Source organism: Triticum aestivum, chromosome 4D, assembly GCF_018294505.1.
Source record: "Triticum aestivum cultivar Chinese Spring chromosome 4D, IWGSC CS RefSeq v2.1, whole genome shotgun sequence".
Classification (NCBI taxonomy): Eukaryota; Viridiplantae; Streptophyta; class Magnoliopsida; order Poales; family Poaceae; genus Triticum; species Triticum aestivum.
Window position 1 is genome coordinate 461,020,818 of NC_057805.1, and position 6,273 is coordinate 461,027,090.

Consider the following 6,273-nt stretch of genomic DNA (forward strand, 5'->3'; position numbering starts at 1 on the left):
GTCCACATCTTTCGGTCCAACACTTACCTTCTCGTGACCCATCTGGGTCAACCAGGGGAGACGCCACCCAATGGTTGCCGATTCCGCGACCAAGCAAGCCTCATACATAGCCAACCATATCATCTGCTAGTTACCCCTAACGTTGCCTGCCACGATGTCATCCCACTAACGCAAAACGTGACAACGTGCTCTGAGTCCGAGAACCATTCTAGAATTGTAACAATAACTATATTGCATCATGTTACTAAGCTAGTCAGGTTTCATAAAGTACTCAACCGCATAGCTTGTTGTGACGATATCACATCCCAACGACGATATGCCGTCACACTCAGATGTATAGCAATCACAGGAGCATGCAAGTTTTTGTTCGACAACTTAAAGGGGAGGCAATGGTCGAGCTATCGCGATTTTATGGTAACCTCACATGTGCGGCAGGGAGGTTGGTAGAATTTTTATCTGGTTTACACACGTAGAGAACCCCCGTCATAATACAACCATTAATTTCGCCATCACTTATAAAAATATGTGTTACTTTTAATTCTTATTTTTATTCTCAAATTCGTACTGGTGTCATTTTTTTCGTCAATGAATTATATATGTACAGAGGTAACGCAATGGTATTTTTAAATGTTTTCTGACTATTGGGTCAAGCCATTTGTGGAGTATAGACTGGGGGTGGCCTGACCACAGATGCTATAAATATAGCTTCCCCGAGAGCAGTGTCACACCCTGCAGCACTTCATAGAAGAGTAGCTTGCGTTCCTAAGCCAGCAGAGCATGTCATCCAAACAGGAAGAACCGAGTGTTAGTATCCGGACTCACATCTTCATCCTTTTTACATTTACGTTTCCAGCTTTGCCTTTTACAATTTTTGTTTTTGTCTTCTTGAACATTGTGCAGATGAGGGACCTCGCAGCAGCGTGGGACAAAATTTACTTACCTTACGACGAGGTGGTGGGAAAGGACAACGAAATGACTTCGCACTACACGGCGTTTTTTGCGTTTTTACAATAAATATCATTTTATTGCAAATCAATTTTTAATTATTTCATTAAAACTCATACAACCTTTTTTTAATGTCGCTGTAGGCACCTGATTACACCCAGCAAATTGAGGATTGGTCAGAGGCGGACTTCTACACATTAGAATCGTTAGCGCGTGACCTCAATAATGTTTGATCTATTGATTAGAGATAGCCTATGTGCTAATGAGTTGGGAAATCAAGACTATCATGTAAATGGCATCATCGATATCCATTTTGTACACGGACAAGTGTATGATAGTGTTGTAGATGTTTGCATGTCAACTTTCTTCAATAAATGGATTAAGTGGGCCATCGTTTATCATTGTGTGAAAAATATATCTATGTTTTTTTTAAACAATAACTACTCGCAAAAATCACACACTTTTAAAAAATGTGCATGTTTACTACTATATGCTTACTAAAAACAAAACAAAAAATACGGTGAAGAATGCACCATAAAACTATATTGTGGGGAGAGATAAATGATACGGGTCATGACTCCGGGCAAAGACTTCGAGAAGGAATATATTTTTCAATTAACTAGTAGGAAGGTGTAGGGCATACCCTTGTGCAAAACTTAAGGGATTGACTAGAAAAAACGGTCAACTAGAAAATCCAAAGTGGAATATTGATTTATAGGTTTCAATATAACCAACGGATCAAGATCCAACGTCATCTTCAACATCGGTTCTCTTCTTCGTCATCGTATCTTTCCCCTAGCGGCCACCACGGCCCCGCCGGCACCAGCGGCGCAACCATGCCGCTTCGCCGGTACGCACACAACGGAACCACCCCACACCACCATCCTTCTTCCGCCCCCACAACACGCCAAACGGATCAATATATAACGTCCAGGGGATCATCTTCAACATAGGTTCTCTTCTTCGTCACCGAATCTTTCAACTAGCCGACTGACCGAACTTCACATTTTAATTGACTAACCCAACTTCAAAAAACATTTGATAAAAAATGTAGCTATTGCGAAATGGTAATAAAGCATGCACAACTGCAAATCTTTTTTGTGTTAGTTGAACCAGAAAAATTGTAGCGCAAATACTTCTTCTTATACCGAAAAAGGGTTCCCCGCTTTGTAATACAAAGCAACCAACACCGATACAAGGAACGTTGTGGCAAATAGAACATCAAGCCCAGAGAAAAAGAAGAAGAAACAAATGCCAACAACGGCAACTCGACAAAGCGTGGATCACCCGCCACCGGTACACCCTCCTGACAAACAACCACAACCCAAGGCTCCGAACCGCCGCACACCAAGCAGCACCTCCAAGAAGGAATGCGACGTCGACGACGCTGCTGCCCAGACTTGTCCTAGGGGTTTCCCCCGGCACGCGGAGGGAGGCCGGGATGGATATCACCCGACACCCTCCAGGAATGAATGGTGGCACCCGCAGGGTCACCGCACCGGAGCCGAAGAAACGGCAAGGATTTCTCCCGCACTCCAACCCAACCGCCCAACGGACCGGAGGCGACCAGCCAGACCGCCGCCCACCACCATGCGCCAACGCGGATGCGCCGCCACCCATGCCGCCTCACTGCGAACAACAAGACGAGACCAAGAGGACCAAAGAGAAGCGCCCCGCGGAGGGAGAAGCAGCATCGAAGCCGAACGGGAGGGAACCACCTGCACCACCATCGTGGGGGAGGCCAGAACCTCCGGCGCCGTCGCGGTAGCCGTCTGGACGCGGCAGCAAGGCATGCCAGACCACCCCTGGCCCGGCCAGGTTCGAAACGGGCCCGCTTAGCCCCGCCGCCACGCTGCAGCAAGCCGGCGATGTCGCCGCCAGCACCCTGCCGCTCATCGCCTCTCCCCCGCCTACAGGAAGCCACGAAGCAGACACACCCCGCCGCCGGCCCGCCCAGGCCTAGATGGGCCCCGAAGGGCCAAGATCTGGGTCGAGCGGGAGCCGCCAGATCGCGCCGCCGTGTCGCCCCGCCGCCAGCGACGACGCCGCCGATCGTAAGCCCGCCCCCGCTCGCGCCAGGGACCCTCGCCGCCGCCTAGAGACACCCGAGAGGGGAAAGGGGAGGGGGCGCCGCCACCATCACCGCCCGGGCCAGGCCTGTAGCGGGCGCCGGCGCCGGCGGCAGGGAGGAAGAGGAAGGGGGGGGCGCACGGGGGAGGAGGATGGGCGCAGCCGGCCGCCCGCGGGGGCGGCGGGGTGGCGGGAGAGAGGGAGGGGCGGTTCCCCGAACCAGTCCTTTTTTTCAAGTTTCCAGAGTCTTCTTCTAAAATGGTATGCAGAAAAAAATCCCGTGTCATTCGAATATAATTAAACATAAAAACACCCGATGTGTTACCTTTTTTGAATAACACTCATTAATGCTTACGTTTTATAAGAAAAAAAATCAACCGTAGCAACTTCTTTTATGTCCGATAACTTTTTCATCCACTGTGCTATCTAAATCCTTGAATTATGGTCAATATAGACGCGCTACTTGTCATAATTGACATCTTTCTTATAATTTTGTGTAAGTATTTTCTTTGCCACAATGGCACATTTTTTCATCAAAGGGCGCGAAAAGAGCCAAGATGATATCTATACCAACTTTCTGACCTTGGGTAAGTATTTCATCTGCCACAGTAGCACTTTTTTCTTTACATCGTGAAGACAAAAGTCAAACTAGTATTTTACAAAACATTTTTTAACCTTTTGGACAAGTTTTTCACTGCCTCAGTAAATGACATTTTATGTTGGTTAAGTTTTCCCAGCCACAGAACCGACCATTTTACATCATGGTGAAAGGAGGTAAGATAGTGACTACATACCAATTTTAACCTTGGTTAACTATTTTTCACTGCCACAGTAACCCATTTTTTTACATCATGGTCAAAAGAACGAAGATAGGTACTCAATGTGCTATCCGTATCTAGCGGTCTACGATTGGAGGTACCTGCTCAAGATGACTGACGCAACGCTTCATCCAGTGCAGCTAGCACAGTAACCCATTGTTTTACATCATGGTAAAAAATACGAATCTAGGTACTCAATGTGCTACTCGTACCTAGCGGACAAGGCTTTGGCAGTACCTGCTCAAGAAGCCTCACGCAGTGCTCCATCCAGTGCAGCTACTATTTTACTCTATCGGCTCTATCGGCCAGCGTTGGTTGCAAGCACAGTTAGTCAACATGCAGCACTACATCCCGTGCGGCTCATATACTACCGATTGGTCACCGTGGGTTTGCAAGGTCAGGTCATGATGAGTCAACATGCAGCACTACGGCCCTGTTTGGATCACGGGGTTAGAGCTAGTTTGGGTTAGTTGGGGGCTCAAATAACCCAAAAGTATCCAAACAGGGAGGGTTAGAGTGGGTTAGTTCCATCTAACCCAACTATCCCGGTGGAGAGGTGCTTATTTGAGTTAGAGTGGGTTAGAAAATAACTCTAACTCTAACTGTGTTAGAGTATCCAAACAGGGCCTACATCCTGTGCGGCTCATATACTACCGATTGGTCACCGTGGTTTTGCAAGGTCAGGTCATGATGATAGTACGTGCCGATGCCCGCGTGCTGCACTGTGGCTCCCGTTAGCTTTGGAAACGAAAACTACGCATTTAATGCATTTGGCACAGTAGGTGACATCTCAATCCATCGTCTTGTCAAACGTTGCATGGAAACGGAGCCTATGGATGAAAAGGCGTGAACTGCGGTCACTGTATAGGTGAGATTAATTTTATAAATACTAGTACTACTAGTACATACGAACGAAAGAATATTAGTAGTATTAGTACTACCTGTTCCAAGCATACAACACCTTGCTGCAATATAGGGATTGTTAGCTTCAAAAAAACAAAAAACAATTCTAGAAGAATTTTCTCGATCAATTCCTGTGTTTTTATTATCTCAATGATGATAAGAAAAAAATAAGTTTTGCAAAAAAAGAAAAATCTAGACGTTTGAATTTCTAGCAACCGTCAGAACTTCAGGTACTGCAGGGATAATTACGAAATAGGGTTTCCCCCGCTTTATATTATAAAGCACGAACATCGATCACAAGGTAACTGCCTGGGCGAACGGCAAAACAATTCCAAAAGAAAAAGGAAGAAGACTAAAATGCCAACAACGGCAGCTCGACGAGCATGAATGGTCCGCCACCGCTGCGCCCTCCATCTACGTCCAACCACTCGCCATGGCACCGGACCTCCGCGTACCAAACAACACCTCCAAGAAGGAATGCGACGCCAACGACGCTGCTGTCCGGACAAGTCCTAGGGTTTCCCTCGGCACGCAGAAGGGGAATGGGGGATGAGTAGCACCGACGCCTTTCAGGAATGAATGGTGGCACCCACCGGCGTCACCACGTCGGAGCCAAAACAGCTGGCAGAGAATTCTCCCGCACCCCCATGCCCCGACACCCACTAGAACGGAGCCAAATCACCGTATTGCCACCCGCCAGCACACGCCACCACGGTCTTGGACCCATCCACGCCGTCTTGCTGCGAACACCACCATAAGGACAAGCGAGCATATGCGAGATGCACCTAGATGGCACGGACGGAAGCACCGGAGCCGAACGGGAGGGAACCACCTCCACCGCCATCGCGCTGGAGGCCTCTGCCTCCCGCACCGATGCGGATTGCCAACCGGACACCGCAACCAGGGCAAAAATGGCGACCCGAGCCTGGCCGAGCCCATAGCGGGACCGCAAAGCCCTAGCCACGGCGCTGCTGCACGCCGGCAGCCAAAGCCGCCACCCTGCCACCAGCCGGACACCTCGCAACCGTCGCCCGAGAGCCCCGCATACGCCACGCCCGATGCAGGCCCGCCCCGGCCTAGATGGGGCTCGAAGGGCCCAGATCTGCGTCGGGCGGGCGCCGCCAGCCCGCGCCACCGCGCTGCCCCGTCGTTAACGACGACGTCGCTGCCCAGAGTTTGCCAGCGTCGCCCGGGCCAGGCCCGTGACGCGCGCCGGCGACGGCGGCGGGGAGGAGGAGGAGAGGAGAGAACGCTCGCTGCGAGGAGTGGGGAGGTGCGACCGGTCGCCCACGGGGACGACGCGGTCGCGGGGGCTACTGCAGGGATAATTACCATTAGGAGATTTCCATAGAAGGTACCTAGCCGGGTGATTTCTTAGTCCTTCTTAACAAAACTTAAAGGAAACATACAAGTAGACATTCTTTTCTTCACGCTGGTCAAGTACTATAGAGTACTAAAAAACCTTTTCAAGAAAAAATAAATATAATGCATGCAATCCCCAGCTAAAAGATACCCAACCAATGCACTTATGGTAAGT